General features: G+C 35.5%; 1 long non-coding RNA gene across 1 annotated transcript; it reads right to left on the reverse strand.

Moving 5' to 3' along the window:
* Positions 1–2,115: 2,115 nt before the first annotated feature.
* Positions 2,116–13,367, reverse strand: LOC135277744 (uncharacterized). Its single transcript, XR_010345331.1, has 3 exons — positions 13,172–13,367; positions 4,062–4,340; positions 2,116–2,227 (listed from the first exon to the last, which is right to left on the reverse strand). It is a non-coding gene; the product is annotated as an uncharacterized LOC135277744 (long non-coding RNA).
* Positions 13,368–13,782: the final 415 nt, after the last annotated feature.

The following is a 13,782-nucleotide window of genomic DNA, read 5'->3' on the forward strand; positions in this document are numbered from 1 at the left end:
TTAGCTATCAATTCATCACTAATACTAAGCCTATACAACACAGCATTAAGTTGTACATTAAGAATTACAAAGTTAATTTTGATGTATAGAAGGCTGTTCTGGATTCAAATCTGAAATGGCTATTTTGACACGTAAGATTTTCTAGTTTGTGCGGTTTTAAAAATATTTTTCCATTTTTTGTTATTGTGGAAAAATATATGTAAAAAAATTTGCCATCTTACCCATTTTTAAGTATACAGCTTGGTGGTGTTGAACACATCTCCGTAACTCTTCATAGTGTAAAGTGGAAACTCTGTACCCATGAGTCAATAACTCCTCATTCTCTCCTCCCCCAGGCCCTGGTACCCACCATTCCACTTTCTTTCTCCATGATTTTGACAATTCTAAATATCTTATATATGTGGAATTAACGGTATTTGTCTTTCTGTGACTGGCTTATTTCATTTAACCATGATTTGTTTTTAGTTCAGCAAATATATAGGTTATGTACAGAAGTTCTGTCTTAGTGATTCAGTTTATGCGTGTTTATGCAATGGAAATGAAAAACTAGTCAATTATTAAGCTAATTTATTTCCAAAATACTTTTCACAATTGAATTTTTAAATGTTTCATAGCTTTCATCCCTAATTCACTTATCATAAGGAAACAGAATAATATATCTATATATCACTAGAGAGAGAACTTGATATAAATATTTTTGCAGGACCTATATAAAATGTTATAGCAATATATATGGCACACACCTAGAAAAATATAAATGCATATGTATAATTACATTGATATATGGACATTTTTATTATTATTTATTCAGAATTTAGATTACTCTGACTTTTCAACTTATTTGTGACAAACATCGAATAACAAGTCAATGAGATTATTTTACATATATAGACACTGTGTGAGTCCTATGCAGGTTTTCATCCTACTGAATAATAAAGACAGACTCCCTAACACGCAGAGTCAATCTAGAAATAAAACTGAACACTCTGCAAAATAACATGGAAGACAATTTGTGTTCTTAAAGAATTACCAAGATTCATTTTCTTCCCTAATGTCACTGTTTCATGACTTCCCAAGTCTTTGAGATTTTTCTGGAGAAAGCTTCTACTCGAGTATATTTGAATCATAGGTAAAGTTTTTATTGTTTTCTCAATTTGAGTTTTTAAGACACTATATGTGAACTCCATTTTTTGCCAACAGTAACAAACCACGTGGCTTGTTAGGTTATCTAGGCTGAGCAAAACTTCAAATGCAACAAACTGAACAACAATAAAGATAATAATAATCTACCAAATTTTTCCATTTCTACTGATTGTTCTTCCTATTACAACTTCTGACATATGCATTGGTTAACCATTGACTTTTATCAAAAGCAATTATAAACATCCATTCTATCATGAAACTACAAAATCTGGGGAAGATTATAATGAAGGTTTCAGGTCACTCATGTTGTGCAGTGATTCACACTTTACGTTATAATTGCATTGGAGACTGGAACATCTGTGACTAAATCTAACCTGACTCAAAAATTCATCATAACATCAACTTTATATACGATTTATTATGGTCATACAAAAGAATACAATTATGTCTTTTGAAGCAACAGGGATGGAACTGGAAGCCGGTATCTTTAGTTAAATGACTGAGAAACAAAAAGCTAAAATATGTGTTCCCAATTAGAAGTGAGAACAAAACGATGGGTACATATAGATATACACAGTGGAATAAAAGCCATTGGAGGGAGGCCAGGGATAACATCCTAACTATTGGGTTCAAAGCACACTATTCAGGTGATGGGTACACTAAAAGCCCAAACTTCACCACTATGAAATATATCCATGTACCAAGACTGCACTTGTACCCCTAAGTCCAAAAAAAAATAATTTTAAAAAATAGAATAAAATTGTATTTAAACTCATACATCAATTTCTAAGAGCAAGTGAACCAACATTTCTGAAAATAAATAAAAATTGTCATTGCTTATACATTTAGAATATTTTAAAAAAGAGGTATCAAAATATATAAAATGTGAATTATTATTATATATGTTGGGTGTATATTAATGTAACCTTCAAACTAGCAAACTCCAGTTTATCAGAAGTTTATAAGAGGAGTGGGGCTTCTGCCTACTGAGGGCTACTCATATGTATACAGCATCTAGTCTTCTGCTTTTCCCAAAGCAAGTATCAATGAATGCTTATATCTAAAAACTATATTCATATTATTTCTGCTAATCAAATAATTAAGTTCTACTTATTTATATGTTTATTTGTCAAAGGAAATATGAAACTAATTTGGAAAATACATTATGTGTTTTTCTGCATTATTCAAAAACAACTTAGAGTTATTTATGGATTTATTTATTTGAGATGGAGTCTCACTCTGTCACCCAGGTTGGAGTGCAGTGGTGTGATCTCAGCTCACTGCGACCTCTGCCTCCCGAGTTCAAGCGATTCTCCTGCCTCAGCTTTCTGAGTAGCTAGGATTACAGGCATGTGCCACCACACCAGGCTAAGTTTTGGATTTTTAGTAGAGATGGGGTTTCCCTATGTTGGTCAGACTGGCTTCAATATTTACTTTTAATATATGAAAATTATTGCATGCTTACTTATAGATACTATGGGCTTTCCAAGTAGGTACCATGTCTGGCTCATCAAGTAATTATCACAGTGCCTAATCCAATGCCTGACACAAAGTAAACATTCAATAAATATTCAAAGGAAAAAAGTGAATTTCATATATTAGTTTATAGGATGGTAGTAGTTTTTCTATTCACTAATTCTGATTCCTCAGTCTGGTATGGAGATTATATAAATACATATATATCAATGATAGTGTAGCCATAAATAAATAACACCACTTTTTCCCTAGGTAAAGCTCAAAATAATTTTGGTTAAACACGGATTATGACCCTTTTTAATTTCTTGCAATTAAGGATTGGAAAACACCCTTGTCCTATGACTCTTTTAGAAAAATACTCTCTAAGAATTTTTTTAGAATATCACAACAGTTAAAGCTGTAATTGTAATTAACAATTACAAGACAGTAATAAGAGTAAAGCTATTCCCTCTGTAAATTCAACTAAATCATAAGTGAATTCTACTCCAAAATTCATACTGAAAATAATGTAAATTCAAAATAACTTTTCCCACTAATTTATTCTATAAGCATTCTGTTATGATTCTAAATAAATGATAACGAAGCATACAATGACCCCATCTTGTTAGATATATGAATCTAATTTTTCCTATTAAATATTATACTTGGTCAATAGCATTTCTGACTAAGACAGAGTGTGCTTTTCATAGGTAACCACAACAATGCCTTCCAACTCACATAATCATCTCCCTGAACCTGGAAACATAGTGAAGGTGACTCCACAACTATTCTGGAACCATATAATGCCACACACATCTATCTTGTTTCTGAGGATGCTCCCATTTGGAATACAGTCACTATGCTGCAAGCAAGCTAAAATTAGCCCTCACAGAGAGTAGATGTTTCAGCTCACATCCCAGTGGAGGTTCCAGTTGACATTTAGCATCAACCCCTATTTATAAGAGAAGTCATCCCTTTTACCAGCCATAGAATCACCTCTAACCTTCATGTATTTCCGGCTGAAACCCATACTCTGTGGAAAACAACTAAGCTCATCCCCGTACTGAACAAGAAGGCTTTAAAATTCCCCTCAACTTGACTAATCTTAGACAGGTTTCTTCCTGACTGCAGATCCAAGACCTTTCTTTTATAGAGCATCTACTTGAGAAAACGTGCAATTATAAACTTTTTCTCTGCCTCTATGAGATGTAAAGCTTCTTCCACTTCTCACCAGTTTTACAATGAATGTCTTCCTTAAAGTCTTGGAAACCATCCCTTCGAAATGCGAAATCATTTAAGGAGATATTGTCCCTAATTTTGAATCTCTGTGGGAGGTTAGGAGTCTAACTTTAAGCAAAGATAGATAACCTAATCACTTTGCCCAATCTCTTGGCTAATGTTGCTAATAATGTCTTTGCTAATATTTTTCATTAGCTTATTCCAATATTTAAAAGTTCTCCAGCCTTTTCTTTCAGTGAAGTTGAATATAATCACTCTCCTTTATTGAAATAGTCTTGATACATATTTCAAGAGCCTTGAATGAAGTCTTCTTTACCTTATTTTTATTTTTATTTTTCTAGAAACAGGGTCTTGTTATGTTGCCAAGGCTGACCTCAAACTCTGGCCTCAAGTGATCCTCTTGCCTCGGCCTCTGGAGTAGCTGGGACTACAGATTCCTTGCCATTTGTAACAAGTGTCCAGAGCATTTTTCTTCTTTTATAGCTCCTGGTTGAACTTTTAGCCTACAAAATTCATTTACATTTTAAATGTTTTTATGTCATTAAGTTTGGGGTTATTTTATTATAAGAAATAGTAGTTAGAACACAGTTTATCCTGAGAAAAATTATCACTGCAATATATAGTTGAAATTATATACAAATTAAAAATATGAGATAACAGTACTATTTTAATGTAAATGATTAGAAGAAAAAATAGGAAGATTAATAATTTTAAATTGATCCTTTTCTCAAATACACCACAATTTTTTTTAATTAACCTTTGCCACAGAAACCTAACACAATTCATGCTGGAAGGGAGGAAATTGTTCACCTCCTCTTGGCCAACAATTGGACTGATGACTACTGTCAGAGAATGCTCATGATCAAGGTTAGATTTACCATTCATTCTTTGTCACTACTATTAACCTCAAGTCTTAATCACTGCTACCAATTCTATTTTTACTGTAATCATAATCTTTCTTTGTCAATTCAAAGTTTAAGCTTTCTCCACTCTCCTCATATGTTTTTTTCAACTCTCTTTTATTCATCAGTGTAAACAGAAGCCAAGAAACCAATTATAGTGTAGACTCATCTGTTTTATTACACTTTTTTCTTTTTTCAGGTTTGGTAAAAGAGATACCACTCCTTCTGTCTTAAGCCAGTTCTTTCAACTACGCCTTACATTTCAACACCTTCCACATTCTCAGTAGAAACTTACACCATAGAGACAGACCATAATAGATGCAAAGATTTCCATAGACATTTTGTTAGTAAATATAATAATTATATTTCACTTTCATATTGGTTGACTTCTCAGCAGCACTTGAGAGTATCTGCAAACCAAAAGCTCAGAAAACAAAAGCAAAAATAAACAAGTGGGACTACATAAAACTAAAAAGCTCTTGGGTGCACACACACACATACACACACACAGAGATACACACAAAATAACACAGTGAAGAGTGAAGAAAATCTAATGATTGGGAAAAAAAGAATTGGAAACCATATATTTGTTCAGGTGTAAATATCCAAAATATATAAGGAATTCACACAACTCAGCAGAAAAAAAGAACACAAATAACCCAATTAAGAAATGAGGAAAGAAACTGAATAAACATTTTTCCAAAAAAGGCATACAAATGCCAAAAGATATATAAGATGGTGTTCAACATCACCAATTAGCAGTGGAATGCAAATCAAAACCACAGGGTGATATCACCTCCCACCTGTTAAGATGACAATTATCAAAAAGACAAGAGATAACTAGTGTTGGTGAAGCTGTGGAGTAAAGGGAACCCTTGTATACTCTTGATGGTAATGTAAATTGGTACAATTCTGCAAAACATTATGGAGGCTCCTCCAAAAATTAAAAATAGAACTACTGTGTGACTCAACAATCCTTTTTCTAGATATAAAAGAAATCAAAATAGCACCTAGTAAAACAATCTTTACTTCCATGTTCATTTTAGCATTACTCATAATATTCAAGATATGAAAACAGCCTAAGTGTCCATTGACAGAAAAATGGATTAAAACAATATATTAATATGAAAGGGATTATAAATATATATATTACAATATTATATATATATATTACAGTATTATTCAGCCTTGTAAATAAAGAAGATACTTTCATTTGTGACAGCATAAATGTTGTTACAACATTCATATTGGTAACCCAGAGGACATTAGGCTAAGAGAAACAAGCCAGACACAGAAAGAAAAATATTTCATGATTTCACTTCTACAGAGTAAACAGAGAATAGAGCAGTGATTACCAGAGAAATCAGGGAAAAGAAATAGAAGGAAGTGGATCAAAGGTTATGAACTTGCAGCTATGTAGAATGAATAGGTCTAGAGCTCTAATGCAGGTCATGAGGTTTATAGTTAACAATATTGTATTGAATACTGAAAATTAACTAAGAGAGTAGATTTTTAGCCACTATTGTTTCAGGAAAAAAATGTAATTATAGAAGGTGATGGAGAGAATAATTTGCCGGACTGTAGTTATCATTTCACTATATGTATTAGTTCATTTTCAGGCTGCTAAAAAAATTTACCTGAGACTGGGTAATTTATAAAGTAAAGAGGTTTAATGGACTCAGTTCCACATAACTGGGGGTCCTCACAATAATGGCAGAAAAGATGAAGGAAGAGCATAAGTACTTCTTACATGGCAACAGGCAAGAGAGAGCGTGTGCAGGGGAATTCTCCTTTATAAAACCATCAGATCTTGTAAGACTTATTAACTATTACCAGACTGGCATGGGAAAAACCTGCCTAATGATTCAATTACCTCCCACTAGGTCGCTAATAAAAACATACCCAAGACTAGGTAATTGATAAAGAAAAGTGGACTCACATTTCCACATGGCTGGGGAGGCCTCACAATCATGGCAGAAAATGAAGAAAGAGCAAAGGGACATCTTATATGGTGGCAGGCAACAAAGAGAACATGCAGGGAAACTCCCCTTTGTAAAACCATCAGATCTCATGAGACTTACTCACTCTTATGAGAATAGCACAGGAAAAACCTGCCCTCATGATTCAGTTGCTGCCCACCAGGTCTCTCCTACAACATCTGGGGATTATTACAATTCAAGGTGAGATTTGAGTGGGGTCATAGAGCTAAGCCATATCATTCCACCCTTGGCCCTTCCCAAATCTTATGTCCTCACATTTCAAAACCAATCATGACTTTCCAATAGTCCCCCCCAAATCTTAACACATTCCAACATTAACCCAAAAGTCCATAGGTCAAAGTCCCATCTGAGACAAGGCAAGTCCCTTCTGGCTGTGACCTTGTAAATCAAAAGCAATAGGGGTACAGGTATTGGGTACCCATTCCAGATAAGAAAAATTGGTCAAAATGAAGTGGCTACAAGCCCCAGGAAAGACCAAAATACAGCAAGGCACTCAAATCTTAAAGCTACAAAATGATCTCCTTTGACTGTATGACTTACATCCAGGTCATGCTGATGCAAAAGGTGGGTTTCCATGATCTTGGTCAACTCCTCTCCTGTGACTTTTCAGGGTACAGCCCCCATCCTGGTTGTTTACATGGGCTGGTGTTAAGTGTTCACAGCTTTTCCAGGTGCACAGTGTAAGCTGTCAGTGTATCTACCATTCCGGGGTCTGGAGGATGGTGATCCTCTTTTCATAGCTCTGTTAGGCAGTGCCCCAGTGGAGACTCTGTGTAGGGGCTCCCACCCCACATTTTCCTTCTTCACTGCCCTAGCAGAGGTTCTCCATGAGGGCCCCACCCCTACTGCTAAATTCTGTCTGAACTTCCAGGCATTTCCATACATCCTCTGAAATCTAGGTGGAGGTTCCCAAGCCTCAATTCTTAACTTCTGTGTACCTGCAGGCTCAACACACATGAAAGCTGTCAAGGCTTGTTGCTGGCATCCTCTGAAGCCATGGCCTAAGCTGTACCTTGGCCCCTTTTAGCCATGGCAGGAGCAGCTGAGATTCAGAATACCAACTTCCTAAGTGGTACACAGCAGGGGGGCCCATTTTTTCATTCTTGGCCTCATGGCCTGTGATAGAAGGGGCTGCCCTGAAGGTCCTTGATATCTCTGGAGACATTTTCTCCATTGTCTTGGTGATGAGCATTTGGCTCCTTGGTATTTACACAAATTTCTGCAGCAGGCTTCAGTTTCTCCCCAGAAAATGGATCTTTATTTTCTATAGTATTGTCAGGCTGCAAATCTTCCAAATTTTCATGCTCTGCTTCCTTTTGAACACTTTGATGCTTAGAAATTTCTTCCCCCAAATACCCTAAATTACCTCTCTCAAGTTCAAAATTCCATAGATCTCTAGGGCAAGGGAAAACTGCCACCAGTCTCTGCATAGCAAGAGTGGCCTTCACTCCAGTTCCCAACAAGTTCCTCATCTCCATCTGAGACTACCTCACTCTGGACTTTATTGTCCGTATCAGTATCTGCATTTTGGCTAAAGCCATTAGATATGTCTCTAGGAAGTACTAAAATTTCCCACATCTTCCTGTCTTCTGAGCCCTCAAGGTCTCTAGGAAGTTTCAAACTTTCTTGTATTTTTCTGTCTTCCTCTGAGCCCTCCAAACTGTTCCGACCTCTGCCTGCTACCCAGTTCCAAAGTCACCTCTGCAATTTATGGTATTTTTCACCAGTGTCCCACTCCTGGTACCAAAATCTATGTTAGTCAGTGTTCTCTAGAGGGACAGGATGAATAAGATAGATGTATATTTACCAAAGGGAGTTTACAAAGGAGTACTGACTCACACAAGCATAAGATGAAGTCCCACAGTAAGCCATCTGCAAGCTGAGAAGCAATGAAGCCAATCTGATTACCAAAACCTCAAAGGTAGGGAAGCCAACAGTGCAGTCCTTAGTCTGTGAACAAAGGCCCAAGGGCCTCTGGGAAACCACTGGTGTAGGTCCAAGAATACAAAAGCTAAAGAACTTCGTCTAACATTCAAGGGCAGGAAGCATGCAACATGGAAGAAAGATGGAGGCCAGAAGACTTAGCCAGTCTAGTCCTTCCACATTTCTCTGCCTGCTTTTATCCTAGCTACAATGGCAGCTTATTAGATAGTGCCCACCCAGATTGAGGGTGGGTCTGCCTCTCTCAGCCCACTGACTCAAATGTTAATATCTTTTGCCAGCACCCTCACAGAAATACCCAGGGACAATACTTTGTATCCTTCAATCCAATCAAGTTGAATTCAGTATTAACCATCACACTATATAGGTGTGCGTACTAAATTGTTGTACACCTAAAATGTATGTAAAAAGAAAAAAGAACTTGAAAATAAAGACACATATAAAAAAGAAAGTACATATCTGAAAAAAACTGCCATGAATTTCCTATACCACTCCAATTTTTAGGCTTTATATTTTTGATTACTTTCATTCACTCTAGCATTCTTATTTCTCCACCGTGTTTACCCTATGCACCCCCATAGCTTCAGTTACCAATTATATACTTCCATCTCACAAAACTATACTTTCAGTGAAGCTCTAGTTTCAAAATTTCAAAAATATATAATCAAATGTCTCCTGAATATGTACACTTTAAGGTCTTACAAGCAAATGAAACCAGAAGAGAAGATTTTAGCACAGGCAAAGAGATTAGAAAATAGAGAAAAAGAAGGAAGAGCATTCAAAAGGATATATATGACATGTGACATAGAAGTTTCCCAAATGAGAATGAACTGCAGTGCCAGAACAATAATGTAACTAGAATAAATACAATGCATATTACATCTGGTGAGGGAACAAATTAAAATGGAGGAAAATAAGTTTGGAGGTCAAGTCCCTGAGATTATTATGCCAGGAGGGTGATCCAGGATGTCTGTAGTACTATTAAAAGCTGAACAAGGCTAAGAGAGATGACAGAGGCCTATTTACTCTGTAGTAGAAAAGGTAATAAGAAATTGTTATATGCAATATTATTTATTATATAGGATTTATTAAGTGTTGGAGTGCTGACTCTATAATGAAAACTTTAAGTATATTAACTCATTTATCCTAGCAACAGTGTTCTTAAGTAGAAACTCCTTTATCCCAATCTTTCAAGTAAAGGGTGTGTGAAGAGTTGTACACCTTGCCCAAGTTCAGGAAGATAAATAAGAAGTAAGGCTAAGATATAGTCTCAGCTATACTGACTTGAGTTCATGCTTTATGGCATCTGTCACAGTTTTAAAGCTGAAAAAATAACTCCTTCCTTGAACAAATTTTAGTCAGGTTTCTCTAAGCCCTTCTCCTGACTTGACCTCAACCTTAGCCCCCATCCATGCTAAGCATGCATGGCCCAGTTGTAGCAAAAATTCTACTAAGTCAGTTTAACGAAAATTCCCCACCCTTGATATCTGATCGCTCTTCACATATAAGGAAATTTATAATCCCTTAACTTTGATAGCTTATCCCCCAGCCTATCTTCAGCAAGAAATATGTAAAGTTTGCTTAGAAAGAATTCCTCCACCCTGAAGTTTCCTCTTAGTAATTTTTCTATTGATCCTTCTAATTCTGCTGGTTGACTCTATTTCCACTGTCTTTGCTGTACGCAGAGCTGACAGTGATTTCACTACCCAATTGCAAAAGATTTGATGGCTATTGCAATAGGGCTAAAGAGTCTTCTTCCTCAAAAACTATGCCCTTAAGGAACATATCTCAAAATAATAAGAACTATCTATGACAAATCCACAGCAAACATCATATCAAACAGGAAAAAGCTGGAAGGATTTCCCTTCAGAACTGGAAGAAGATGAGAATGCCAACTCTCACAACTGATATTCATCATAAAACTGGAAGTCTTAGCCAGAGTAATCAAACAAGAGAAAGAAATAAAAGGCATTACATGGGAAAAGAGGAAGTTAGATTATCTCACTTCACTAAGGATATGATTCTATACCTAGAAAACCCTAAAGATTCTGACGAAAATTTTTTACAGACAATAAACAATTTAGTAAAGTTTCAGAATACAAAATTAATGTACAAAAATCAGTAGTATTTCTATATACCAGTAGCTTTCAAGGTGAAAGGCAAATCAGAAATGCAGTAAAATTTATAATATCTACAAAAAATACCTAGAAATATATCTAACCAAGGAGGTGAAAAATATCTATGAGAATTTGTAGAGAGAAGAAAACATTTCATGCTTGTGGATCATTAAAATGACCATTTCTCCCAAAGCAATCCAGAATGTTATTCCTATAAAACTACTGCTGTCATTTATCACAGAAATAGAAAAACATATTCCATAAATCATATGTAACCAAAAAGAGAGCAAATAGCCAAAGCAGTCCTAAGCAAAAAGAACAAGCCAGAGACATCACATTCACCTATTTCAAGCTATACTGTAAGTCTACGGTAACCAAAACAGCATGGTACTAGTACAAAAACAGGCACATAGACCAATGGAACCAAATAGAAATCCCATAAATAAGACTGCACACCTACAACTATCTCCAAAGTCAACAAAAATAAGAAATGAGGAAAGGACTCCCTGTTCAATAAGTGGTGCTGTGATAAATGGCAAGCCATATGCAGAAGAATGAAACTGGACCCCTGCCTTTCACCATAAACAGAAAGTAACTCAAGATGGATTAAATATTTAAGTGTAAGACTTCAAATTATAAAAATCCTAGAAGAAAACCTAAAAAATACCCTTCTCAACATCAGACTTGGAAAATAATTTATGGTTAAGTCTTCAAAAGCAATTACAACAAAAATAAAAATTGACAAGTGGGATCTAATTGAACTAAAAAGTTTTGCACAAAAACTATCAATGGAGTATACCAACAACCTACAGAAGGGGAGAATATATTCATAAACTATGCATCTGACAAAGGTTTAATATACAGACTCTGTAAGAAACATAAATCAACAAGCATAAAACAACCCCATTTTAAAAATGGACAAAAAACATGAACAAACACTTCCCAAAAGAAAATGTACAGGTAACCAACACAGATACAAAAAAGGACTCAGCAGCAGCAGCAGTCAGCAAAGAAATGCAAATCAAACCCACAACAAGGTACCATCTCTTAACAGTCAGAAGAGGTATTAACAAATGATAATACCTCTTATCATAAATGATAACAAATAATAAAAAAAAATATGCCAGCAAAGCTGTGGAGAAAGGAGGTGCTTATACAATGTTGGTGGAAATGGAAATTAGTTCAGCCACTGTGGAAAGCGGTTTGGTGATTTCTCAAAGAACTTAACACAGAACTACAATTTGATCAAACAATCCCGTTATTGTTTATATATCTAAAATATAACCACTCATTCTACCAAAAAGACACATGACTTGTATATTAATTGCAGTACTATTCACAATAGCAAAGACATGGAGTCAACCTAGGTGCTCATCAATGGTTAACTGGATAAATAAAATGTGGTACACCATGGAATACTATGCAGCCATAAGAAATAAAGATATTATACCCTTTACAGTAACATGAATGCAGCTTGAGGCTGTTATCCTAAGTGACTTAATGCAGAAACAGAAAACCAAATACAGCATGTTCTCACTTATAAGTAGAAGCTAAACACTGAGTCCACATGGACATAAACACGGGAGCAATAGACACTAAGGACTGCTGGAAGCAGGAGGGAAGAAAGGGGTGAGAGGCTGTCTGTTGGGTGCTATGCTCATTGCCTGGATGATGGGATCATCCATACCCCAAATCTAACCATCATGCAGTGTTCCCATTTGACAGACTTGCACATGTATCCCCTGAATCTAAAACATAAGTTGATTTTTTAAAATAAGTAAGTAGATGAACATACTAGTAATTTTAGAGCAGTTCATATACATCGGCAAATTTTGTCGTGTTTCACCAGAAAGAACCTAAATGTTTAACATTATAGATATATTCGTGGGAATCATGGACTGTCATAAAACATCTTTAAGTTTTTAATATATGAAAAATGTCTATGGTATTATGCTATTTTTTAAAAGGACATGAAGAGATCAAAATGTCAGTAGTGACCATGTAATGGTAATTGAATAATGGGTGATTGCTACTTTTATGTGTTTTATATGTACATATTTGTTTACAGTGAGCATGTTTAACTTTCAAAATATGAAAATATAATGAACATTTTTAAAAGTTAAATAATAATAATAAATTCTTCCTTACTCTTTTAATAAATATCAGAATAAATTTTCCTTAACAGTTATGGAGTCATAATTTGAATAAGATCAGATTAATCATTGGAGCTCTGAACTTCTCGGCCCGGATCTCAAGTGTTCACTTTTGAAATCTTTGTCTTCGCTCCTGACTGATTGATAAGGGATTAATTGGTGATTTGACTCCTGAGCCAGTGCTCCAGATGATAATCCATTGAAGTATAGTAAGGATGGACTTTGATTCTTACGGTTGCTGAACCCCCACGGACTATATGCTCTACCAGTTCTGCCGGGTTCTTCTATTGTTGGAATAATTATATTAAGGAAAATATGTCTTAGCCTGTTTAGTCTGCTTTAACAATACTACACATTGAATATCTTGTAAACAAAGGAAATGTATTTCTCACAGTTCTGGAGATTGGAAAGTCCAAATCAAGTTATAGGCAGATTCAATGTCAGGTGAGGGACAATTCCTCACAGATAGTACTTTTGAGCTGTATTTTCACATGAAAGAAGTGGGAAAAAAGCTACCTCATACCTTTTTTATAAGCACCTATCCCATTTAGGAGGGCATCACACTCATGATCTATTGATCACCCCAAAGTTCTGTCCCTTAATATCATCACCTTGTTAATTAGAATATCAGAATACAAATTTGGGTGGGACAAATACATTTAGGCAACAGCAATTTTAAACTTCAGAGGCTCCCCGAAATAGGCTCTTCTAAAACTTCTCTCTCCTCATAGCTTGCACTCCTCCTTCCTCATTTTGCCACCTTCAATTTTCTCTCCAGTTTCCTTGAATCCTTTGATAAGTTGATCTTTAAACTCCTATGTCTTCAAACCTC

Source organism: Aotus nancymaae, unplaced genomic scaffold (genome assembly GCF_030222135.1).
Source record: "Aotus nancymaae isolate 86718 unplaced genomic scaffold, 86718_ANA_hifiasm-v0.15.2.pri h1tg000033l, whole genome shotgun sequence".
Classification (NCBI taxonomy): Eukaryota; Metazoa; Chordata; class Mammalia; order Primates; family Aotidae; genus Aotus; species Aotus nancymaae.